General features: G+C 45.3%; 1 protein-coding gene across 1 annotated transcript in view; it reads left to right on the top strand.

Annotated features, from left to right (window-relative positions):
• Window positions 1-25953, top strand: part of TSHZ2 (teashirt zinc finger homeobox 2) — a 210291-nt gene that overhangs the window by 88692 nt on the left and 95646 nt on the right. The gene's annotated exons all lie outside the window — the stretch shown is intronic.

Genomic DNA, 25953 nt, shown 5'->3' with positions numbered 1-25953 from the left:
GATAAAATTACCACTTAAGAAAAAATCAGGAAAATTTGAGATTTATAATACAAATTGTCACATGCTCATATGCTCCAGGATTGTCCTGTGTGCTGATCCTTTAAAATCAGGAGGAATTATACCATAATGTGTGATTTTGGTCTTTATTTAATTTCTGTCGGCTACAGAAAATAATTTAAACTGTAAAGGGGAAAGAAAGGAATCCATCAATACGTACATTGTTTTTCTCCAGAGATTAAATAAAAGTTTGTGCATGTATTTACATTTTTCCTTCCGCAGTATATACTGCCCAGTTATATTTGGAATGGGACTTCAGAAAAGCTGCAGAGGAGTTAATGAGAATAGGATGTTTGTACAATTCTGTAAATATTGGTTTATATTTCTGGGAGCAGCTATCATATATCTTGAGCCTTTCCTTCTAGGCCCGCGGCTCTCTTGGAGTCCCGTTTAGGTTAAACCTTTGGCAAGAGTTCAAGGAGCAGGGAAAGCAGCTGAGGAGCTGGTCCAGTGGGAGAGATCCAAGAAAGCTCTTAGATGCTGGGTGTGCAGCTGAAAGGGATTCCAGGAGCCTGAGCTCGAGGGAGCAGAGGGGAAGTTGTGCTGCCCTCAGTGTCCAAAACCTGCAGGAGCTGAAGCTTTAGCCAGGGTGGCCAGGTTGGTCCCACAGAGGGGTCATGTGTTCCCAAAAGACAATCCCTGAATGCGCAGGAAAACCAGAGCTCAGATTTCTATCCCAGTGTCTGAGAAATTCTTTCTCTCCTTCTCTACAAGGCAGCATCTGAGATGATATTTCCTTCTCTCTCTCTCTTGTTCTCTCTTTTTGCTTAAACTCTGTAGGGCAGATGTAAAGGTCAAGCCAATTGATTTGTCTGGGTAGCAGGGCACTCTCAGCGGAGATGCAATTCACAGTTTCATAAAGTCTGGTGGTATTGGCTTGACTCAATGTTTGTGAGGAGAATCTACAGTTAGGGAGACCTCCATCATTGTTGAGAGCATCTCTGTAATTTGTCTTGAAACGATTATATTTCAAGTTTCTTGCTAAAACAACTCAGAAATGCTGGTAGGTATGTTGGGGGGAAAAAGCCACTAAATACATAATCCATGTTCTCTCTCTGTGTAACTATGAAATGCATCTTGTTCACTTTTATCTTTGTCACAGAATGATTGACATGCAATATCTCAGCTTGACACTTTGATATTGGTGATCAGAGCAATTTGTTTCAACCTGCATGCTAAACCCTCAAGGTTAGGATATTCCTAAAATATAAACATAAAGGATGGATTACTGCTATCATTGCCTAGTTTATAATCTGTTCTTATCAGCCAAGGGCTGGTATTGTAAGAGAGCTGATTTCTTTCTGTAAGCAATTTCAGTGTCCATTTTAACTGTACATTTCTTCTGCTCTTTACTTGTAACACTGAGTTATCCCAAGGCTGTTCATAGACACAGAGACTGTGGAAGTAAACTGGGTGTACCCATGAGTTCCTCTGTGCTTCCTGATGTAAAATATGGAATGGGACTGGTTTGGCAGGAGACAAATCACATTGTCAGGCTGATGAGAACAGTTTGCTTCTCAAGGAGAACATCGGTGCTCCTTTTCTATTTTGTCACAGTGCATTGTTCCTTTATTCTTCATCTTCAAACACACCAAAATGAATGGTTTGGATACCTGAGAAATAATGTGGAACATCCTTCTTTATTGCCTGGGTTCACAGTTTATTTGGTAAATGCTTTTGGTCTCTTTCCAGCAGTCACATGGAGCTTAGGAGTGAGGCTGGAGGAGGGTTTATGAGGCTGATGTTGGGTTAGGAGGGACCTTTAAGATCATCCATTCTACCCAGGTTGCTCCAATTCCTGTCTGGCCTGGCCTTGGACACTTCCAGGGATCCAGGGACAGCCTCAGCTTCTCTGGGAATTCCTGTTCCTCTCTCAGAGAGAGGAATTTGTTCTGAAAATCCACACTCAAGTCAGTCACACTCTTCTGTGAGGCTTCTCAGTGGCATCATCTATCACTGAGGAACCCTCTGTCCCTCAGTCTGTGAAAGCTTTTGCTGTTTTCCTTGTTCCCTTATATCCTGTTTAACACTGCAACCTGATTAATCCAAGTGCCTGAGTTGCCGTGGATCAGCTCTGGGGTTCTGCTGTGACCGTTTTACACTGGGATGGTTCCTGTGCTGCTCAGGACCAGGGGCCAGCCAGGACTGGGGTGGGGAAACCATGGAAATGCTGCTGAGTGTCTGGGACTCCACAGAGGGTCCTGTTCCTCATCCTGGGATGGACACAGTTTTCCAGCCAGCTCCTCCTTTTGTGATATTTCCCTGCTGTTAGAATTTGAAAGCTCTGCCTTCTGGTGGGGAAGGAGGGCCAGACTTGTCAAATAGAAGGTAGTTTGTAAGTGTAACACTATCATTTACATTGATATTTTTAGCAGTTTTCTGTGCTTGTTGAGATTTGAAGCCAAGAGTTCTTTGAGTTCCCCTTTCCTTTCCTGCAAATACCCAAGCACACACCTTCCCACACTGGATCATGGCAGAGAGGATTCTCCTGGTGTGCTCAGCCAGAACTGCCTGCCTGATCTGAATGAAGTGCACGTTGGGGTCAGGAGATTTTGTCCCCATGCAGCCCCTCCCCTTACCCTGCAGTGTAGATCAAACTAGTGCTGCACTCACTGTTCACAGCCCCTTCCCATCACAGATTTCACTTGTGCTTAGCAAAATGCTCCCAGATCCTCCCGAGCTGAAGGTGCTATTTAAATGTAAATTATTATTTACAATATCTTATGCTTGATATAAGTTTTGGGGAAGTTTCATCTTTACACTTGTTTGCAGCAGCATATCCTTTCATAGCTATAATTTATATGCAAAGGTTTTCCCTGTCCTATCACACATTTTCCAATATGTTTTGATGAAGTCTGAATAGTTCAAATTGAGCTCCAGCATTGTGCATTTTTTTATTTCCTAGCTCGTTTGTATTAAGTTTTGTCATAGGTTAGGGCTTGCTTTTATATTCCAGTAAGAGAGGATATAGAATGTGTGATTATTCAAGGTCTTTGTTATTTATATATCCTGCATCCCGTGTGTGCTGCTCTGGTGTCCAAGTGAAATGCAGGATTCTATTTTAATTCTCGTGACTGTATGTGATCATTAACAGCCACTGCACCCAGTACAAAATAAAAATGCAATTCCAAGAAGTGTGCACATAAATAAATATAAGTGAGCGCGTAAAAGAATGAATGAGATAAATTGGTTCTTTTCAAATATCAAACTTATCTTCAGTTTAAGGGAAGCATCCTCTGTGCTGCCTCTGCTCCAAATGGCACTTTAAAAAAAAATTAAACACAACAATAAAACAGAATTCATTGCTTTTAATAACATTTTCAGCCATGTGCTGAGGGTGGGCTCCCTTTTTCCATTTTTTTCCCCTTCAGGTTGCAATTTTGAAAATAGCAGGAAAGGTCATAAGGCATTGAGCCTCGCCTTGCCGTTCCTTCAGCACCCGAATTTCAGTCGGGTTTGTGTCTGTGCCGAAGGCCGGCAGGCTCCAGCCCGTCCCCTGCTCCTTTCCAGCCGCAGTTGGAAGGGCAGCCCTCGCCCCCTTCTGTCCAGACGCTCGCTGGGGTCTGGGTCCCATTGCTGCCTCAGCATCTGCTGCCCATCCTGCCCGCCCGGGGAAGGCAGGGGCTCCTCTCCGGCACGGATCCATCAGCTCGCTGGCAGCTGCCCCTCAGCAGCCAAACACCAGACACAAGATGAAAGCCCCTGCTTGTGTTTCCCTGGAAAAGAGGAAGCTGGGCTTCCTCCCTGCTGCAGAGCTTTCCCGGGATGTGCAGCTCGGCACTGTCTCTCCAGCAGAGAGGGGCTTCCAGTGCCACTGATTTACAGCCAGATATTCTGATAAAAAAAGCAGGTGACTGTCAATCCTGGTCGTTTTGGAGAAGCTCTCAACTCTGGTAGCTGCTCCAAGCAGTTTTCACTCCTCCTTTCCCTGTTCTTTTCTCCAGACCTCCTCTGGTCACCTGAGCAAGCAGCGACCTCAGCCTGGCTCTGCTCCCTGGCCCCATGGCCCCTCTGTCACATTCCCTGTGTCCTGTCCCTCCATCCCTTGAAACTTTCTCTCTCTGTCCTTCCTGGAGCTCCTTCAGGCACTGCAAGGCCCCAGTGAGGTCACCCCAAAGCTTCTCCATGTGGGCAATCCCAGCTCTCCCAGCCTGTCCATTTCTTTCCTCTCTATAGGGCAGGAATAACAGAGCTTCCATACCTGCCCAGGCTGGTCAGGAGGAACCCTGGGAGCTGGGGTACCTGGGGGACAGGCACAGGGCTGTGTCAGGAGCAGGATGGATTTGTTCAACCCTCCCAAATGAAAGGTGCACAGTGACTGCCACCCTTCCTGCTGCCCACCACAGAGTGATCTCCAGCAAAATGAAATACAATTCTTACAGCAAGGCAATAAAAACACCTTCTCTAACACAGCTTCTTGGGGCTCAAATGTTCATAGAATACCAGGCTTTTCAAAAATTGTAATTACTGCTCCAAAAAAAAAAAAAGCCAAAAAACACCAGCAAACAAAAAACAATAATAATAAAAAATGCTAAAAGATACTCCTCTTCTAGCTTAAGCAAAATTTTTGCTCTACCAGCAGACAATGAACTCCAGTGTCTGTGAGCAGGCAGTCATCTCTGACAGCACAGGGCTTCTGCTGTATAAAATACAGTATTTATAATGTTTCTGCAAGTGTCTCTTTGATTGCATTATTCCTTTGTCTGACCTATACTTTCAGATAAAAGTGTTTTGCTTAGAAACTACGTAATAAATCAAGTGTAGGAAACAGACACGTTCCTTTTCTATCAGGGACTAAATGTGAAAAATGGTTTCAAAGAAGCTAAGGGTAAATGATGGAGTTCTGTTACCAGTTTTGCCTTTGCTGAAACAAAGTAAAGGTAGCATACAGGAGGAATATCTCAGGGTCACTGCAGTCATATGTCAAGCGCTAGAATAGTACTTTATTTGGCAAAGAGATCAAAGAAAAGCTTTGTGTTATTTTTCTTCTGTTTGCTGAGGAATGGAAGAGGTTTTCTCCCCTTTTATAGTTACTAGAACTGTTGTTTCCCTGATCCGAGATGAGATCACCCAACTCCAGGATATGATTACATTTCAGTAGTTAAAAAAAAAATTACATAAGTACTAAGCATGATTTGACCTACCTTTCCTGTGTCAGACTGCTGAAATTATTTTACATTTATATAAATCCAAGCTGCTTTGCACCTTTTTGTAGCTAAAATAAATGCTACCCTGGGAGCCAGGGGTCTCATGGTGCACAACTTATTGCATGTTGAATCTGTCACAGTAAATCTGTAAGAGGTTTTAACCTGAAAAGAGATTTTTCCCCCCTTAGAAGGCTAGAGGAAAGTAAGGAAATTAATTTTCAAAGCACAGGAACCAGAAAAATTTCTTTTCAAATTCTCTTTTTTTTTGTAAGCACTGTGCTGAGAGAAAAAAAGTAAAACAAGTTTTAAGTGAAATAACCACTTACTGAAACACTTGCAGAGACAAATCCTGAAGTTATATAGGCTGCAGTGATTCTATTTTTCAAGCCATGCTTTCAAAGATGTCATGATGTACTGTGGTTGTCTTTAATGCTACAGTTAACATATATTAAAGAAATGCTGGCGTCTTCATCCTCTGCATGAGTGTGATGCACTCGGGCTCTCACTCTCCCGGTGGCTTTGGGCTCCAGCTCCTGCAGCAGATTGATGCTGGGAAGGATTGTTCCCAAAGGAGCAAGTGTGGGATCAGGCTGTCCCACCCCAGTGCCCTGGGAGCCCTTTGGGACGGACAGACAGCCCCCGTCCCCCACACAGCATCTCCCCCACTTGTGTGCTGGGAGTTTATTTGCCACAGCTTGGGAAAGGAGCACCCCCTAAGAATTATTCACATTGTTCCATAAAGCTCCTATCTCACAACTCTTTTTTTTCCAAAAGCTGATGAAATTAATGAGAAGTGACAAAAGGAAAGGAACTCAGCTAACGATGTGGCTGGGGTCAGGCTTGAGGAGCGAGCACAGTGGGTTAAAACACCAACACAGTAATGTAGGTGTGAGCAAATGAACCGTCTAATAAATAATTAACAATTAATTTTCTTCTGTCTTTTATCTTTACCTCTTTTTTTTTCTCCCTTACTTTTCTAGCCCGTGCTTCTGTTTTGCATTTGCCGTGTTGCCGCAATTAATTAACAAACAAAATCAAAGCGCGGGGTTACAAAGTTCCAGCGGTGAAATCCTGCTGGAATGAGAAGTTCTGCTTCCCCGATGCTGTTGGTTTGTGCTGCTGTCGAGGGCTGGCTGTGCATGTTTGATGGAGCACTGGATCCCAGCACAGCCCTGCTCTGCCGAGCTTTGTTTTAGAAATCTCCAATGCGATGTAGCCGCAGTTTGTGTCATGTTATATTGTCATATGACAAGACATGAACCAATGTAAGCCAGCGGAATGCAGCACAATGCATTGTATGACTTACACCTTGTCAGGTTTTTTGGCTTCAGAAAGAGCTTTTTTCCCCAAGGTAGTAAGTGATGCTAGAAAAAAATCCCCGTGTTACCTAGGAACTGACAGGTGCCCCTATTTCCTGACTATCCAAATTAAATTTAATCGGGATGTGTTTCCACACAGCAAATCTAAACGTTGCTTTACTTTTTGTCACTTCCCGATTGGAACACTAGTGGCCTGCTAATGTGATTAAGTGTTTGCCTCAAGCAGCTCAGGCTGGGCTTTGTCCCGCTGGACAACTGATGAGCTCAGCAAAGTTTAAAGCTCCCTGGCTGAGAAGGGATCAGCATCTCAAACCTGTATCCTGGCCAGGGGGGCCGGAGCCAGCATGGGGGACAGAAGACATCACTGGGCTGGCACTGAGCTGGGCAGAGACACACGAGATTGTCTGGGTGCCTTATCACACTCTGCCTTATCACAAATGCAGCAGCTCAGCAGTACTGCGAGGTGTGCAGGTGTGCAGATGTCAGGTGTGCAGGTGTGTAGGCACACAGGTGCCCATGTCCAGGTGTGTAGGTGAACCAGGTGAACAGTTACAGGTGTCCATGTGTCCAGGTATCCATATGTCCATATGCCCAGGTGTCCATGTGTCCATGTGTCCATGTGCCCAGGTGTCCAGGTGTCCATGTGCCCAGGTGTCTAGGTAAACATTACATGGCACAGCCCACTGCCATAACTGTTAATTTTTATGGGTATCTGCTGTGTGGGGATATGTGGATTAAAAAAATAAGTATTTACTTTGTGTGTTTCTAACTCTGTATGGCTGGTGCCAGCTCCCCCTGCTTCTGGATTGCCCAAAGCCTGCTAAAATCCCAACAATGAATCTTTTGTTGCCCAAAACACCAAATTCCAGCAGCACCATATGCAGAGCACTGCAGAGAGCTCCATATAGCATTGCCACTCCTGGCTGGGGGGAGGAGGGGGTGTGGGAAGTATTATAAAACAAATTATATCTGCTTCTTTGAGCAGTCACAGGGAAAAATGTCACCCTCAAGTTCAAAAGTTTCCTCTGAGTAATGCTTTCAGCATTGTTTTCCCTCAGGGGGACTCTTCCAACCCTCAGGAAATGCTGTCCCCACAGAGTTTGGTACAGTGTCTAGGGGTGCAGAGCTAGTGACAAACGTTCCATGGAATTGTGTCGAGATTTCACAACTCACAAAGGGTTTGTGCAGGGACCATGCACACTCCCTGTGCTCTGAGTCTCACTGTGTTTTCACAGGTAGCAGAAGTACCACACCATATTCCACACCACAGCACTCCTTCCTGGGTGGATTTTCCCCTGGCAGCAGGAATCCCATGGGGGGTGTTACCAGTTAGACTCGATTCCTTCCTGGAAGCTGTGACCCAGGGGCACAGCAGAGCAGATAACCTGGTGTATCTCATGGGGAATTACAGCATTATTTACCCAGCACACTTTTGGGCAAGCTGGAATTAGACCAGCATCAGTTAATTCATTGAAGGATTTAGGATTTTTTTTTTAACCTGGTAAAAGTGAAAAGCAGAGCCTGACCCCCCTGGCTGTCCCCTCCTGTCAGGAGTTGTGCAGAGCCACAAGGTCCCCCTGAGCCTCCTTTTCTCAGGCTGAGCCCCTTCCCAGCTCCTACAGCCTCTCCTGGGGCTCCAGCCCCATTCCCTGCCCTGGACAGCTCCAGCCCCTCTTGCAGTGAGGGGCCACAACTGGACACAGCACCGCTCACCAGCACAGGTACAAAAAACATAAAGTGGAAATTGGTGGAAAATGAAGAATTAGTGACGCTAAAGGCTAAAATCATCAGTATTTATCAAAAAGCAGCAGTGCAGCAGCAGGAAAACTGGGATGTCAATATTCCTGTGAGGGTGCACTGGCCTGGGAGGTGACCATGCTGAAGGTGGAGCAAGTCTGTGTCTGCCCAGTGAACCCCAATTTCCCAGCCACCTTCTCCTGGTCATTGCCACCCTGGAAATGCAGCGCCTCTCCAACTCTCCCCTGGCAAAGGCAATTTTAAAACAAAGCATAACAAAGAAAAATGTATTCCTGATATAATTATGCCTTCTGCAACTTAAATTCCAGGCACTCAGTTTCATCTCTTACTTAAATGTATCTGTGTATTTTAATAGGAACATTCAGCTATGCTTTTATTAATGCAAAAACATTAAAGCACTATCCCTGAATACTAAAGCCTTAAAGGGCCGTTTCAAACAGAACCTGTCATAAAATGTGCTCTCAAGCGTGTCCCCTTTAAGAGATTCAAGAATTAAATGTTCCCGTATGTGAATTTTATTTTGTACAGCACATTTGCTTTATGGCTACAATTAAGTTAGATGTGCCGATAACAATGTCTGCTTTCCATTTTAAATCGCACATTTCAGACACTCTGCATTGTTTTATTATCTAATCCACATGCTTTTAATTGCAATTATGGTCCCTTATGAGTCCCCTGGGAGGGTATGATTGCAATTAAAAATGTAATTTAAATGTTAATTAATTACATTCATTTTCTAAACTGGGAAAATTTCATTTATTATTTTCGTGTGTTGTGCACTTATCCTAAATGCGTTACCTTCTAAATGTTTCTTTTTTTTTTCAAATTAAGTGTTATGTTTATAAAACAGGGTGTTTAATACGCTTTAAAATTTTGTTAGGATGTTTATACAAATTATTACTTTAAATTAATTGTTTCCAAGCTCCATGCTCAATTTATATTTGTCATGCAAGCCAGAATAGAGTTGGGGTTTATCTTCAGCCCAAATTATATTAACATGAGAACCAAAAAAGTTCATCAGCAGTCTGGACTGTTCCCCTGGGTATTCTTAAGCACTTTTTGGGCAGAAGAGGATTTTTTGGGGTGATTTCAGTGTCTTTGCTGATTTTCTTCCTGTGATTCAGGAGGATCAGGGAAGGAGGCTGAGCTCTGCCGCCGGCAGGAGCAGCTCAAATCTCCGAGCAGATTTTGCAACAAGTGCAACAGGCAGGGACAGGAGCTGCTAAAGAGAGCAGGCAGAGAAGCAGGAATCTGATTCCTTGGAAATGATCAAATTAAAAAACATAATGCTACAAAAATAGTTATTTCTGTCACCTTCCAATTAAATATCAACCTGCAATCCCGGTGGCCAGGAAAATCAGCTCTTACATGGGAAAATGGGGATTTTCAGGGAATCTTCTGACTGTAAAAACCAAGGATAGATGAAAAATTATCAGATATATTCCAAATGCCGAGCAGCCAGTGTTGCTTTGTCAGAAACCATCAGGATTCCAGGGTTTGGGATAAGAAAACTCCTTGAAATCTTGCCTGCACTGTGTGGCTTTGGTCACACCGGCACCTGCCGAGCTGAGCCTGGAGGAGGGGGCAGGAATCAGGTCCAAGCAGCAACCAAGTCAGGTACTAAAGGTTTTGAGTCACTGGCTTCTGTAATTAAAAACTGATTAAAGATATCCCGATCCATCCTTTCAGCTTTGCAAAATATATTCTCATTATAAATTTGTGGTCAGTTCATTTAAAAAAAAAATAGAAACTGTAATTTATTTTCTCCGAGAGCATCAGAGAACAAACTAATTAAGTCAGGAAAATTTGGAATTATGATGTTCTGATAGACGAGCAGCTTCTCTGAAGAGGGAGATGAAGCTAAAGGATACAGCTGAAAGATTTTTATTTTAAATACTGCTGCCAGTCGTGGCAGTACAGACACTCCTGTGGAAGGCTTTAAGCATTAAAAAAAGACTCAAGTTCAACTAAACTGAAAAATATCTATTTTTCAGTGGTGCAAGGCTGTTCACACAGCCTTTTGGATTGATTTAACTAATTGCTTAGGAATTAAAAACGGGAAGTATTTTCTGTGGAATCAGTGCTGGGGGTTGCAGGTTTCTCACAGAGGATCTGTGGAGAGCAGGTAATGCTCAGGCCCAGCAGGGCACGGAGCTGCTGGGGTTGATGAAGCACTGCCCAGCCAGGTGCTCACAGGAATTTCACCCAGGCTGGAAGTGCTCGGGATCCCTGCAGTGCCCCGAGTGTCCCCTCAGCATTTCCATCTGGGCTCCCCGTTCCTGCCGTCTGTGCCCCTCACCTTCTCCTCACACTGCAAAATGCTGTGAGGCAGTGAGGCTTCGTGTTCTTAACTGGGCTGTTAAAACAGCAAAATAAAGGGGAGAAAAGGAAAAACAAAACCTTGCTTTTCATTTCTACCAATGATAACAAGGAAATATTAATTAATTCATAGCTAGTAGGGGAAGTCTGAGTCTATTTTGCATTTTGTGTAGGATTTTTTTTCCCTCCTCTCCCCTCCCAAAACACAAATACTTCTAAAGTGACAAAATCCCCTGACATTTTTAATTTTCATTGATCCCCGAATGCTCCAAAAGCTTTGCTGTCCCAGTAATCCCAGTGACATCCAGGCTGCCAGGATGGCACATCCCTCACACGTGGCACTGCTCCACTCCAGCCAGACCTTGCTCCCTTCTCCTTAGAGTTGCACAACTCTGGAAGTTGCTGCATCCATTCAGGATGCTACAGCTCATTTTGTGATGAGGAGATCAAAACAATTACCTGCCTCCTGATAACCCTCATTGACTATCTATTGAGAGAATCAGCTCCTAAATAAATTACTATTGTACTTTTAAAGCTGTGCGTGACATGTCCTACTTACTGCGTGACCCAGATAATTTCCATAAATTAACCTCCTTTACCTTCCATTTCCTCTGCCATCCTGCTGTTACCTTCCCACAACTGCTCCATCACCAGCAACTCACCCACTGGATGGAGAAGACAGTGATGCTGTGCTGAGTCTTAAAGTGACATTAAGAACTTACCTGCCTAAGTGTTCATTTGCATCTTGCTCACTAGACTTGTCATAGAGCTGGGGAGATAATATATTATGAGATGTGTACTGAATTAGCTGTCAATTGCAGTGAAGCTCTCCCTTAACTGTGTGAGGAGAAAGCTCTTGAATGAGCTTCAATCTTGCCTTTTTTTTTCAGCTGAGATGTTTCATTTTAGTCACCCAACCCCAGCCAATTTTATTAAGTCTGCTGTCAGCTGTGACCCCTGCTGAGGACTGGCAGGGCTGAAATAGTTATGCTGCCTGATGTCATTTGTGGCAGCTCCAGATCCCGCTCCTGATTAGGCACCAAGGGCTCTGCTCCCGCAGCACCAGGGAAAAGGGATAAAAACCATTTTGCATCCTCAGTGCTCTGTGGTGGTTCAACCAGCCGGGGAGGCTGCATGAGGGTGGGCATGGCTTTCCTTGGAAAGGCTTGGATGGTCTGTGCTGGGCTGTGGGAGCAGCTGGGAGCACAAAACTCAGCACATTGGAGGCCGTGTCTGGGCAACGAGTCCCTGCTTGGGCTGATGTGGAGTCAGAGCTGCTCCCACACCCAGGGAACATCACCTGGTGCTTCACCACTGGTGTTTCCAGGGATTAGCTCATCTTGGGAATTCCTCTGCTGTGCTTGACAAGCAGAAAGAGCAAATCTCGTTGTCTTCCTTGGGTGCAGTCCCACCATGGGCATGGGAAGGGCTGGCACAGGGCAGAGCCCCAGGACAAAACTGCAGCATGACCAGGCTGCACTAAACTGGTTTTTGATGGAGATGTGCCCAGTGCCAGCCTCCCTGGGCACCCCTGCCTGGGGACTGGGATGTGGGAATGGCTGCACCATGTGCCTCACCTACACGGGATGCCTTCTCATCCTGCAGAGAAGGGTAGTGTGGAAAGAGAGCAGACAGACCTCAAACTTGGAAACCCCAACTCTGGCTGCCTGAGATCACAGTGTGTTATATTCTTTACATGCCAAAGAAAGTTTAAATCCTGGAAGAGTCATGCTTTATCGTCAAGGTAACCAGAATAGGTTCACCAACAATTTACGTGGCTCTTAAGTCTATTTACATGCTTGTTTACTTGGCTTTTCTCTCAAAGGAAGAAAGTAGTTACCTTAGCAACTGCCTCCTCGCAGGGTGCTCGGGCTGCCGTGCCGGGAGGAGCCTCTGCCAGCAGCTCACAGCCCCGCGGGCACATCTGCCCGACCCCAGCCTGGCCAGTGCTTGGGGTGTTTGGGTTTTGGGCTGCCTTTGGCATCCCAGAGGAGCACTGAGATGTGAATGTGCCTCCTTGGCTTTGCTGGAGCTGTGCCAGGGCAGGGATGTGGGAGCAGGAGGTGGCAGGGATGTGTTGGGAAGGGGGGAGTCAGCCCTGCTGCACCTCAGGGTGGCTGTTGGCCCATTTGATGTACCAGGTGTCACTGGGTGTGACCAGAAAGGACCATTGCTCCAGTAACCAACCCTCCTCTCCCTTGGGATCCCACCTGTGGTGGCAGGAAAAGGTTAAACAGAGGAGATGAATCCTAGGATGGGATGTAGGGACATGCTGGGGTAAGGGGTCATTGGCTCTGCTGGTCAATTAGGAGGCTTTGCTGCTTCTGTCCCTCATCTCTCCCTGCAGTTTTGTTCTTCATCAGCTCCTGCTCTGCTCAGCAGCAGGTGCAGAGAGCAGGGGCAAAGGAGATGCCAGCCATCCTTTTTCCTTCTTGCTTTTCTTGCCATGGAAGATTCTGACCCAAACTGCTGCCTGGGCAAACTCCCAGAAGTTCAGCAAACTCAGTCACCACTCAGGCTGTGTTTGTGTCCTTGTCACAACAGTATTTATCAGACAGTTGCTTCATCAAATACCCTCATTTTATTTGCTTTCCATGCTTGTTTTATTTTAATTTGATAACTGCATAGAGACTTCAGTCTGACTGCAAGGCAACTCTTATTTTAGAAAATAATTCAATTTCCCTGAATGGTTGGGGACAGATTTTTTAGGGTAGTTACACATCTTGAGGAGAAATCCTAGTAGAATTTTCAAAAGAACCTCAGTAGATTAATGCCTTGACTCTTTTTTAACCTGCTTAAACATTGTAAAATTGCTGTTAAGACTCTACCTGCACTTCAACCTTCCTACTTACCTTTAAAAACTTGCCCTTCTTAAAAAATACATTCTCTCAACTCTCATTTCTCAATTCCATTTCCACCCCTTTTCCCAAAATCCTGATGTGATGTCCATCTCCACTCTTGCTGTGCTCTTTAGAGATTTTTAATAATGTGACTTGCATTATTTTCATCTCTTCTAAAGGTTTTATTCATCATATTACTGCTCTATACAAATCTAATTTATCTTGCTCTTCCTTTGGAGCACAATCCCAACGTGCTGTTGTCAGCCCAGTTCCCACAAAACAGGTCTGCTGCAGTATCCATCCTGCAATATTGCAATAATTAGTGAGTAATATCGATAATAATTGCTTTTTACAGCTTTTTAGCACAGAGATATTTTCCTCCCCTGGAGCCTGAGTGTGAGGCAGACTGATGGCCTGGTTTCCACAGCAAAAGACCTATAGACCTGGAGTTTCCAAACCATTTCTCAGCCTCCTCCAGAGGCTGACAGGTATCCTTTAGTCCTGGGGAAAGCCTCTGTCCAGCCTGGCACTGTCCTGACCCTCCATCAATTCCCTGGCTGTTCCTGGAGCTGGGAGCAGAGGGAAGGGAGCTCCCTGCAGCAGTGCCACCGTGCAGGGAGCTCAGGGGCTGATGTGCAGCACCCCCTCACAAACATCCACTGCCCAGCAGAGAGTGGGCTGTCCTGACCAGAGAGCTCCAGGAAATCTGCTGACTCCTCCACGTTTTGGGGTGAGGGGATTATTCTGGTTTGGCCTAATCTGTGCAGCAGTGCTACAATCAATATTAAAGTTGGCCCGTGCCTGTGCCTTGCTCCTGCTGTGAGCACATTCTCCAGGCCCCAGGAGCGCTCCCCGCGCGCTCAGGCTCCGTAGCAGCTCCCGCCGCAGATCTGGCACTGGCAGCTGGTGCCTTTCCACGAGGAAACACCCGGAGCTGAGGGGACATGTGCACAGCATCCTGTGCCTCCTACCCTGCTTGTCATGTTCTTCATCCAAGGCAAGTCACTCAGCCAAGCAGAAAGCAGCCTAATCCCAGCACAGACTGAAACCTTTCGGAGAGGATCCCTGCAGAACAGAACAGCCACCAGCGCTGCATCCAAGAGTAAAACGCTGCAGACAGCCGGGGTTTTTCCTGAAATCGTGTAGCAGGTTCTCTCCTGCTTCACGCTGCCTCCAGAGCAGGAGTGGGTGTGTTTACTTACTCAGGCACTAATGACAACCAATAATAAAAACCATTTCCCACCCAAAAGCTTCAAAGGCTTAGCCAAAGCTATTTAAAAAGTGACTCCCACTTTTCGGGATGCCAGGCAAGTGAGTGGCCCTGCTTTGCTTCTGTGCCCAAACTCCATTAACTGCCAAGACCCAGAGCCCCTCCTTCTCCACTCTGTATAAGATCTTACTATAAAAAGGGTTCTCCCTGAGTTGTGTCCCACTCACTCAGCCATGGGTGGCACTTTTTAGGGTATCCTTCAGAATCACTTGGCTGATCTCCAGCTGCTCCTTTACCTTTGTTGCTTTGTTCACACTTTCTCTTCTCTGACTCATTTTCAGTTTGAAGTTTCCAAAGCACTTCTGAGCAAATCCAGCCCCTTTGCCAGATCTTACCCTTTGTAAACTGGAGCTGGCAATTTGGCACAGAGGGACCCAGCAATGCTGCACATCAGCTGTGAGATGGGCAGGATTCTGCCTCTGGAGCCTCCCAGGGATTCGCAGCCTGGCAGCTCTGCCTTGGGGTTACACCCTGCAAGTCTTGGACTCAGGCTGGATGTGGCTGGGATGTGTTTGGGAGAAGGTTTGCTGGCAGACTTGCCATTGGAAAATTGTTTTTACACCTCAGATTCCCTCGTTGTAAGTTTTTCTCTGTTGGCCTTTCCCTCTTCACGATCGTTTTCCAGGGAAGTGGCCATTGCTGATGCTGCTTTGGGAATGAACATCAGTAGTCGGTCTATCCAGTGCCACTGAAAATGCACCTTCCACTGCAGGTGTGCACCCATTTTTTCTGCATTACAAAAGTTGGAAACTTTTTTCATTCCTGTGATGAGCTCAGGCCAACTAGTAACCACAAACCTTCTCATACATGTATTTCCTTGTATGCTTTCCTTTCACTGAGGCTGTAAAGAAAGCCCAGGAATGGCCATTTATGTCTAGAAAGAGCTCAGAAGTCATTATCCTCTTTCTAGTGCTGTGGGTGACTCTGTGGATGTTTTTGTGTTTCCTTAGGGGCAATTCCAGTCCCTTCTTTTGTACTTCCTTGGCCGTACACATAGTCTGGAGATAATTCCTGTGTGACTTACTCCCTTCACAAGTCACCTTCATCTCATCACTCCTTGCTTTTTCCTGGCCAAATGGTGTGGAAGAGGAGGAGTGATCAGTGCTTCCGAGGATGGCTCAGGAGAAGTTTCTGTGGCCAGCTGTTCCAGAGCCCTGCCTGACCTACACCAAGCCATTTGCCTTGGCTCTGGCTCAGTCTCCGCATCTGTAAAGGGATAGGAACATTTGCAGAGCATTTTGGGTTGTTATTAATTCTTCATGGAGTCTGTGAAATGTGGTGAACACTGAGATGCTATAAAAGTACAAAGTAGTATTGTTATTATTAAACTCTGGAGGTGGAAGTAGCTGGCCCATAAGGTGCTTCTTCCATCAGTCCTTCAGTCTTTCTGACTCAACACAGAATTGCCACTTTGCTTTTGCAGAGGGTTTATGGATGTGTTTTAAATAAACCCAAGAGCTGGAGGAGCCCCTTGAAAAGGAATGAAGCTGATGACATTTTAAATTTTTCTGATTTCTCTCAGTGTAAAGCAGAATTTCTCCACACGGCGGTTCCCCGGCAGCTCTGCCAAAGTCACTTGCAATCGGCCCTGTCCTCTTACCCTCCAATAAACAGGAGACACAGGGCCACTATAATGGCTCAACAATACTTGCACACCCTGGGGTTTTGCTGCTCTCATGGAGGAAAGAAAAAAAAGAATGTCATAGACAAATGAATGTTGACAGTGGCCATACCAAACAATTCAAGGAAAAATTGCAGTTTTATCCGTATTGCTGCTGCCTTTGTCAATACTTTAAAGATGGTTCTTATTTCAGAGCAGGTATTGATTGTGTATAGGTTGGGCCCCTGGTTCCATTTGTCATTTCTGATATTATGGCGTGTTATCGTTTAAAGCTGTAATGGGAGAGGTGGCTGAGCTCAAAGCAAGCTGGTTGTCTGAAGCTTTGATAAATGGCTAGATGGTCTTCGTTTCTGCAGCAGTGAGCAGTTGGCTGCTATTTGCTTTACCTTTTATCCAAGAATAACTGTGTGATGGGTTCTGGAAGTGAACAGTATCATTTTGTCAGATGTGGTTCAGAACTAGCCGGGTGGTCCTAGCAAAGCAGCTGAGGGATTTTTAACACCCGACAGGATGTGAGCAAAAGCCCTGGATAAATCTGAAACAATTCTGGCTCCACATGGCTGCTTTGGTCGAAAAGTTCTCAGGGTTGTTTTTTAAGGTGAGAGGACAGGAAATGCTGGGGGTGGGCTGGGGAGGGGTGGTGCTCTTAAAAGCAGTTCTATTCATATGGAGGGATCTTAGCAGGGAGATCAGAAGACAATAGGTGGATTAGATTTCTTTGATGAATTTACAAACTTGCAAGTTTTTTTCAGATCTAAATGAAAGGTCTGCATTTCAGATGCAGCAAATGGCCCCACCCCAGGTTCTGCAAAGCAGGCTGTACAGTGTGCTGGGATCTGCAGCACAGGGCAGGCAGGGAGGCAGCACACTCTGCATTCTTTCACTCTGCATCACGTACATTTCCCGAGGTTTTGGTATTGCTTTTGTGAAATCATATCTGTTTGTCAACCTCACAGTGCAGGGCTGCTCTGGAGCTGGGTTCCACTTCAGTGGAATCACCAGGAGTCTGGAAATGGCAAATGCTCCCTTTCCCAGTAACAGACACGGTAATGTCCTGGCTTTGCAGAACCCCTTCTATTGCATTTTGGGTCACAAAACAAAGATGACACCTGTGGATGCTTCATGTCCTGATTCTCTTGAGTCAGGCAGGTTTAATCTGTTATTTGAGTTTAGCCTGGTACAACACCAAGGTCGGCTTAAATTGCTAATCCTGTCCCAAGCCAACGTTTCTGAGCAAATGTAGGCAGGAGAATGCACTGAAATTCTCTCCCTGGTTTGATAACTCAGCTGAAATCACTCCACACCCACTGCCAGCATGGTTGGATGGGGGCAGTGTTCAGGGCAGTTTTGGAGCTCTCCTCCAGTGCTTCTGAATCAGCAGCAAAGAGTCTTTACAGGTTGGCTCTTGAGCCTTCAGCACATACCTGTCATTAACCTGATAATCTGTGAGACACTGCTCCCTGTTCCTGCCCAGAGTGGATTGAAATGGGAGCTCTTAATCCTTCCACTGAAGCTGAATTGCTCGGACAAGTAGCAGCAGATTGATTCCACCACCTCTTTCAGAGAAATCACAAAAGGCTGTTCAACCCCCAGAACAGCTGCAGCTCCAGTACAGCTCCAGCACTGAAGGCAGGGGAGCTCTGCCTTTGTGTCCCAGGAGAACAGAAGTTACCTTTTCTGGCATGGAAATAGAAACAAGCAGAAGACTTAGAAGTCACTTGTGCAATTCTTAGTCCTACAAATAGCACAAAGGCTCCCCAAGTCCCCGTTCTCTGTGAGGTTTCTGTTAGCTCTCTGCTTGTGATAAATTGTATAATCTGCAGGGAAAGTTGATGTGCATTTGTGGAACTGACAAGATAACGAGGACATCGAATAAATAGAAAAGAAACCAATAAGATGTTAAACCTATGCAGAAGATATTTGGTCTCTGTAAAGTAGGAACCACACTGAACATCCCATCTCCTTCATGAGCCAAATCCTGGCTTTGGGGGCTCTTTGGGAAGATTTAGTCAACTCTGGAGCCTCTCTTTGATTGTGCCTGGAGAAGCTTTGCCAGAGGAGGATTTCTGAGTGTTCCACGCAGCCCAGCAAAGGGGCTGTGCTCGTAGTCTGTCAGCACAACATCACCTCAGGAGACCTGGCTCTCCTTTTCTAGCCCAACAGGAGCAGAGAATCGTCAGTCTAATGTTTTGTGTAACACCTCACACCTCCTGTTGGGCTGCGTGTGCTTTAAAGGTCACTCTGCACTCTTCACACGAACAGACTGGATGTGTCCCTGGCCAAAACATCCCTGCTCAAAAATCTGCGCCTCTCCGGGCCCCAAAGATGACTGAATTTCAATGAGGCTTTATTCTTCAGAATGAAAGGTGCTGTCTAACAGTAAAATATTGTTCTATTAAATTCAGCCCATGGCAGATCCACTACTGAGGGCTATTGAGGCAAATAAGAGCAGGGTGATGGCAGTGTGTGGTCATAAAGTTGCAATATTCAAAAATGTAGAAAAAGCAGGTTGTCAGATTTCAATAAAGCAGTGGAAATGAATAGATACATCTCAGAGCTGGTTGCTTCCTAGTGGGATGGAATTTGAATAATAATATCACACTAGAACCAAGCTGGGGCTGGATTAATGGCTGGCAGAGGCTGAGCCCCGGCGTGGTGGGGCTGCAGCAGCAGCAGCACCACTGGAAGCGTTCTGATGACACCCAGAGCACTTCTGCTTGTTTGCACACAGGACAGCAAAACCAGGGCACGGGGAAACGGGGAATTACTGCTTTAAGCTGCAATTTTCAACAAAGAAATCTCTCCATTCCAAACTGTCTAGACCTTTAAAAATAAAAGATGTGCAGTATTTACAATGCTCTTCAGTATTCATGAGGCTTTGCTGCTTGTTGTAAGGCGAGATGAAAACAATACTCAGTAGATTTTCATAAGTGACACACAACTGTAAGATTGATAGATGATGTGGATTTAATGTATGTGGAGTTCAGCGCCAACATAAAAGCTGTGATGTACCCAAACATGGGGTTTATTAAATCCCTGTTTCCTTAAATGATCATCCAAAGCCTTTCACCACTTTCTTCTACCAGAAAATAAAGGGAAGAAGGTAAGAAAAAGGAGAAGAGGTAAAAGAAAAAAAAGCCAACCAAGGGATTCCCCTATGGTTTTGGTAGAGAATTACAATATCGGAACTGAAAGAGACAAATATTTAGACACTCTCTCTGCATAGAGATTAATGTGAGAGTCAGAAATACATGGAATCCACTTAAATTGATGTGATTTAGTTATGAATGGTTAAACATAAGTATTCTCTGTCAAATGCCAAAACCTATTGTATTAACTCTTCCCTCACCCCAGCCCTCCTGTGTAGCCTCTAAGCCTGGCAGATCCTTCCTAGAGCCCAGGGGTCCTCTGTGCTTTGGGGACAGGGGCAGCACAGAACCCCTGGCATCAACCTGGGTGGGTCCATGGCAGCTCCTGGCACAGACCTGCTCAAAGATGGGGACAGGGCACAGCAAACTGCAGCCTGCCCTCCCTGGGCACATCTGGAGGACGCAGGGCTGCAGCTGTGCCTCTCCCAGAGCCAGCGCTCTCCTCACACACGCTGTCCTGTCCAGGTCCTGTCCAGGCCTGTAACTCCAGTGCTGTAACCTCAGGAGGCATTTCCCTGGCACCTCTGAACCAGCCTTTCACCCTCAGCCTGGCACCAAGGGAGCTCTTGTCCCTCCCATCCCAGCTTGGCCCCTCAGCTGCATTCCTGGGAATCAGGAGTGACTCACGCTGCATCCCAGATCCTCTCCAAGCTGATCCTGAGTTAATTCCCACAGTCTCTGGGGGTGCAGCACACACTCACACACACTCTCCTGGAGAGCAGCCCTGAGTAACATCCTCTGCCTCTTCTACAGCACTTTGCAACAAAGGTGTATTTGCCTCTTAGTGGAACATCTTGCTTGGTTTCAGGGTCATTTCCTGTGACAGCTCAATGTCTGTCTTCTTCATCACCTCAAGATTTAGCACAATGATATAATTAGGATAGCTGTGCTCCTTCAGCCAGCCAGCTGCTTTGGAAATCAGGCCGCTGATTAAAGGAGAACACTGAAATCAAGCTCTCTGTTCTGGCCCAAATGTGACTTTTTTTAGGGACTGGAAGTACTGCCATTGTGTTTAGCCCTCGTGGGAATCATTCACTGTGGATTGATTAGGGAGCACTCGGTTGGATTCTGAGTTCCTGTGGTGCTCTGTGGTATTAAAAGGTGGGATATTGGTGCGGTGCCATGGGAATTGTGACCAGAAAGTCTAGCAGAGGCTGAATCTGGATACACCTGAGTTGCCATCACCTCTTCTCCCTGTGCTTCTAAACCTGTTACTTTCAGGTACTCTACTGTTTCCAAACAAAAATGTGATTTTCAGTTCTTTTCTGCCTTACTTCTTTCTCTTCCTTGAAAGAAAAGACACAGGGTATTTTTTCCAAGTTTGACAATTTCATAGAATCATGGAATATCTTGAGCTGGAAGGGATCCACAAAGATCATCAAAGTCAAGCTCCTGGCCCTGCCCAGACCCCACAACAACTCCTCCCTGGGCATCCCTGGCCGTGCTGTCCAAGGATTCCTGGAGCTCTGGTAGCCCTGGGGCTGTGCCCATTCCCTGGGCAGTGCCAGCACCCTCTGGGGGAAGAACCTTTTCCTGATATCCAACCTAAACCTCCCTTGGCACAGCTTCATGCTGATTTTTTTCACTCCAGCAATGTATTCTACTAACAGAGCTTTCTCAGGAGGTACTGGCATTTTTTGTAATGCAGAGGGAGAATTTAAACCAAAACCTGAGGCTGGGACAGGGCCCAGAAGTGGAAGGGAAGGAGGCAATGCATATCCTTTTGAATTTATAAACAACTTCAAGTAAGGGACTGTGTTCTCTCCCCTCTAACTGCCTGTAAATATCTGAGGAAATTGTTTGTAATAGAAATGTTTATTGGAAAAATAAACTTCAGCAAATACTTAAGGAAAACAAATGGCAGATCCAATCAATCCAACATGACAACACATTTGCTTTAGAAATTTGAAACCAAGCTCTATTTTGTGCAATCCAGGGGAAAAAACCTCCTGTACCTGGTCCAAGTGAACCTGCATCAAAGGGCTGTTAGCATTAAGAATCATTTGCAGAAAAGGTTTTGAATTACAAATACTGTGCTGAAGGAAACTTGCAAATTGTAAATAAGGAGCTGGATATCATCAAATAATTTTTACAATGTACTTCTGTGGCTTTGCTGCCAGCACAGGGGTGCTCATGTTTGTGAAGTCTTTAGATTTCTGTACAGATATGTGCACTAAAAATATTCATAATCACCTGAAGGACTGGGTAAGGAGTCGAGGAAAAGGAGAGCTAAGGCCAGGCAGAGGGAAGAGTGGGAAATATTTTGTGCAAATAAATAAAGGGAATTTATTATGGTTGTTGTGCCTTCTAAAATAGGCCCCGTTGTGCATCCTCAGCTGTTCAAGTTGTTCCCTCTGATAGAAGCTGCTTTCCTTAACCAACAAAAACCTGCTTAGTACTGCTTGTCCTCTTTTGTTCTGTTTTTATAATTGAGTTTTGCCATGTGTGAAATCCCAATATTTTCTTGAAACCATGAGGATTAAATGCTTGACAAATCAGAAAGATTTGGGAAAGGCACAGGACTTGGAAAAGTTGGGAGTTCTTTCCCTGGTGTTTTCTCTCACATGAGCACATGAACTTTTTAGATCTGTGACTTTCTTTTGAAAAGATTAAGCACAGTGGGGAATGAGCATCTCTAGGCTTTTCTCTCCATAGGTTCTTTCCTTTGGTATTTCATTTCTATTCATCTCTTTAGTCCCTTAGAATCTGCTTTTTTGGGGTTTCTCTCACTTCTTGTGCAATATTAGATGTATTGCCGTGTGCCAGCTGGAAGGGAAAGGTGATAGCTGAGCTTTTGGGAAGGGAATCATTCAGGTGCTGCTGATGTTTGCAGATGGGCAGGTCGGGCATCCCTTCCTGTGAGTGGGCACAAGTGGCACCTTGAGCAATGATCTCTTCCTCAGGGAATTTGAGCTTTCTTCTCATCCCCTCCAGAAATTTGGAAACCCTGGATGGATGTGCTTCCCTCTGAGCTCCAGCACCTTTCTGTCACAGAGCTATCCCGATATACAAACACGTTCCCCTTTGCTGAACCCATCAGCCAGATCTCCGGGAACAATCCCTGGATTTCTCCGTGCGGCAGAGATAATAATAGCCCTTCCTTTGTTTTGCCTGCGGAGATTGGCATCTCTGCATCACACAGCAGCGCCTGAAACAGCCGAGCTCTCACCTTGCCGGGGCGGGGGCTCTGACAATGAGCCGAAATTAAGAAGCGGCACAAAAAGGGAAAGCTGGGTGCTAAATACCGAGGAGGTTAGGAGCGTGTTTAGTGGGTTTTGTTTTCCAAGAGCACATCCCAGCCTTTCCTAGCGAGGTAATCTCTCCTGGATGCGGCTGGAACTTGTGTTTGTGATTTGCACGGGGCTCCCGCAGCCGTGGCTGCACTGAGGTGCCTACTTGGAGTTCGCTTTTTTAATTAAGGCTCTGTATTGTAACTAGTCAATGTACATTATTGGGAGAATGAATGTCAATGCCAGTGCTTTTTCTTTCTCTCCTTTATCTTTGTCAATGATTCAAAGACATGATTTATGGTTAGTCTCCGTCTTTCAGGATCATCCATCAAGCGCTGGTTTCACTACAGGGCTCCAAGTTGTAAATCATGCAGAAAGGCTGTCACTCATCTCATTTAACCCTTTACACACGGGGATGGAGGAGGCGGGCTCTGCCTCTCACAGCTGCAAGAAAGAGCAATAAAATGGCCATAAAATTGATGAAGTTAGACTAATCTACACCATTAATTGTTCCTTGTAATGCAATAATTATTATGAGGGACAATTAAAAAAACAGGCCATGACTCCACCCTCCAAGTTCATCCTGAGAACCTGCAGGACTCCAGGGCTCCATAAAATGTGTCACATTTTTGTTTTCCCTTTCGAGCTCCTTTCAGATTTTTTAATGTCCATTACAGACATGAGCCGAGCTTCTCTTTAGAATCAATCACAGGCTACTTCTGACCATGACCTTGCAGCGACTAAAGGAGTGCAAAAGCCCATTAGCAGCTGCTATTTTCAGCTGAAAATTAACAGTTCTTTTTCTTCTCTCTCCTTTTCCCCACTCCGCCCCTCCCCTGTTTTCCCCCTCTTCTTCCTTTTTTTGGACAGGAAGACAGCAAAAATGAAATGTGTAAGTGGCATGGGAGCCTCCACACTTAGCCTTGTCTCACAGGCTTGAGGGCTGGTGACAGCTTTGGCCGAGTGGCTGATGGCTCCTCCGTGCTGTCCCCTGCCAGCCCTGGCCACTGCTCCCGGGTCACAACTTCCAGACAATGCCTCCACCTGCTCCAGCACAAAGCCAGGGAGACTGGCATTAAATAATGAGGTGTCTTTCTTCTTTATCTCGCCGTTTTATTTATTTATTTTGGGGCTCCAAGTGTCGGAACTTGGTAATGGAGGGTTATTAATGAAAAATATACGTTTGGGGTCTATTTGTTTCGATTCTGCGGTGACTTGATGGCAATTTTAGCCCTGAATTATGTATGGCTCTGTTTTGCCTAGGCAAGCTGATACAAACAACAAATATAGTTAGAAAAAGATATATCAGTAAATAAACTGAAAGGTTGTAAAATATGAATGTTTATCATCCAGACGGTGCCGCTTCTCTTCTTTTTTACATGAACTCTACTTGAGATGGTATTTAGGAGCTTGGGACTTCTTCTATTGCAGCAATCTCTGCAGCTTGTCACGAAAACAAATGACACCAGAGGGAACCTTGTCTTACACTGTATTCTTTTGCATGAACCTCCGTCTTCTTAAGGTGCTCATAATTTAAATTTATATCCTGATTTATTGGAAGATAAGATTCTACTCTTCTTCCCTCACAGAGCCGTGCTCCTTTTAGCCCAGGCTCCTTCCTCTTCCCAGGGCACTGCTCACCCAGCTCCAGGCAGGCAGGGAGGGCAGGGCAGCAGGGGAAGGAGGATGGGTCCCATTCCATCCCTCTGGAAGGGCACAGGGAGCTGCTCCAGCCCATTCCTGCTGTAAAGGATAACACCTGCCACTGCTTCTGAGCCTTGGCAGCCCTGAATCTGTAAACAGGGACTTTTCTGCATCTTACACAGCACCAGGCTGCGAACTTGGGGGGACACAAAGGGTAATTCAGTTGTCTGATGGCGTCAGGAGAAACGTGCATCCTCCATCCAGGAGATCAGTTCTGGTTTTTAAAGTTTTAAAGTATCATCCATTGCGAGCATCATGATAAATTAGCACTTGTTTTATTCTGGACTAAAGTCTCATCCCACAGGGATCTCCAAGAATTTCTGCTGCTAAAATATAGCAGAGAGGAAATTATAATTTTAGCATCTCTCTGCAGTCTTAATTAAGACTGTTCTGATATAAAGCTGTGGTGTCTAATTACCAGAAAGCTGTCAGAAAGTAACTTTCAAAAAACCTGTGTCAAAAAAGAGTTGGGAAGACTGGAAATATTTATTGAGTTACAATTTTACGGTGCTGGTGGATTTTTTTTTACATCTAACAGACAGCATTACTACTAATTCCTGTTTCTCAGTGTTCCACCTCATGAGATAAATCCCAGTTCCAGCCCCTCTTCACTGAAGAGTTCCTTTTTGTCCAGGTGACATTTGATAGGTTTTGCTTGAACAAGCAGGGGAATGTTTCCTACCTTTATTTATCTTGTACCTTCACAAAGTACTTGAAGTTTTCGATTTCAGTGTATTCCACATTACAAAGACCAAATCTGGCACAAATGTGCATTTTCCCTTCAAGAGCAGCAGAACCTCTGCAGTGCAAACCTCGCAGTTAACCTGCAGAGATCAGGAATCCTCTTGGAGGTGCATTCCTGGGTTTTGCCCTGGAAAAGGCTGATATTCATGGCAAGATCTGCTCTTTTGCCTGGCAAGGAGTGGGCAGAGGCTGTGCTGCCTCAGGTGTGCCTGGCAGAGCCCAGGAAGCTCAGCCAGGTGTGGTGACCTCTCCTTAGCCCAGGGACCAGCACTGAGCCCAGGGGTTGGGTCTTGTTCCCAGCTGAAAGTTCCTTTGCTGAGATTTGCATCAGGTAGGAAAAAACCAACCTAGGAGGGGTAATATGATGAATGCTGACAGGTACATTTGCTACAATTGATTAAACACTTTTGCCATCCTTAGGATTTTCTTTCCTGCCTGGTGCCTTGCAGAGAGAGAGGTGTGAGTGACTTTGTCACTGACATTAAACACTTGCATGTACTTGGAGCTGCAAAATGTTATCCCCAGAGTTTGTTTACTCGATCTGTATTTCCAATCAGTGCAGAAGGTTTACTAAAGCAGTTCATTACTGATTTATTTATGATGTATTTAGATAGCAAATATGGTTCTGTCAGCAGTTGCTGGCTAAACAGTGTTGACAGACATTAATAGCATATGGTATAGGAATGGAATTATGATCTTTAAGAGTCTTTGTGTCTCAACATACATTTACAGTTTGCATCCTTTCTTAGGTAGAGACACAGAGAATTTCCAAACAAGAAAACATTGTTTCTTTTT

Source organism: Serinus canaria, chromosome 20, assembly GCF_022539315.1.
Source record: "Serinus canaria isolate serCan28SL12 chromosome 20, serCan2020, whole genome shotgun sequence".
Lineage (NCBI taxonomy): Eukaryota > Metazoa > Chordata > Aves > Passeriformes > Fringillidae > Serinus > Serinus canaria.
The sequence above is the reverse complement of the archived record's forward strand: the minus strand, read 5'-3'. Positions and strand labels throughout refer to the sequence as shown.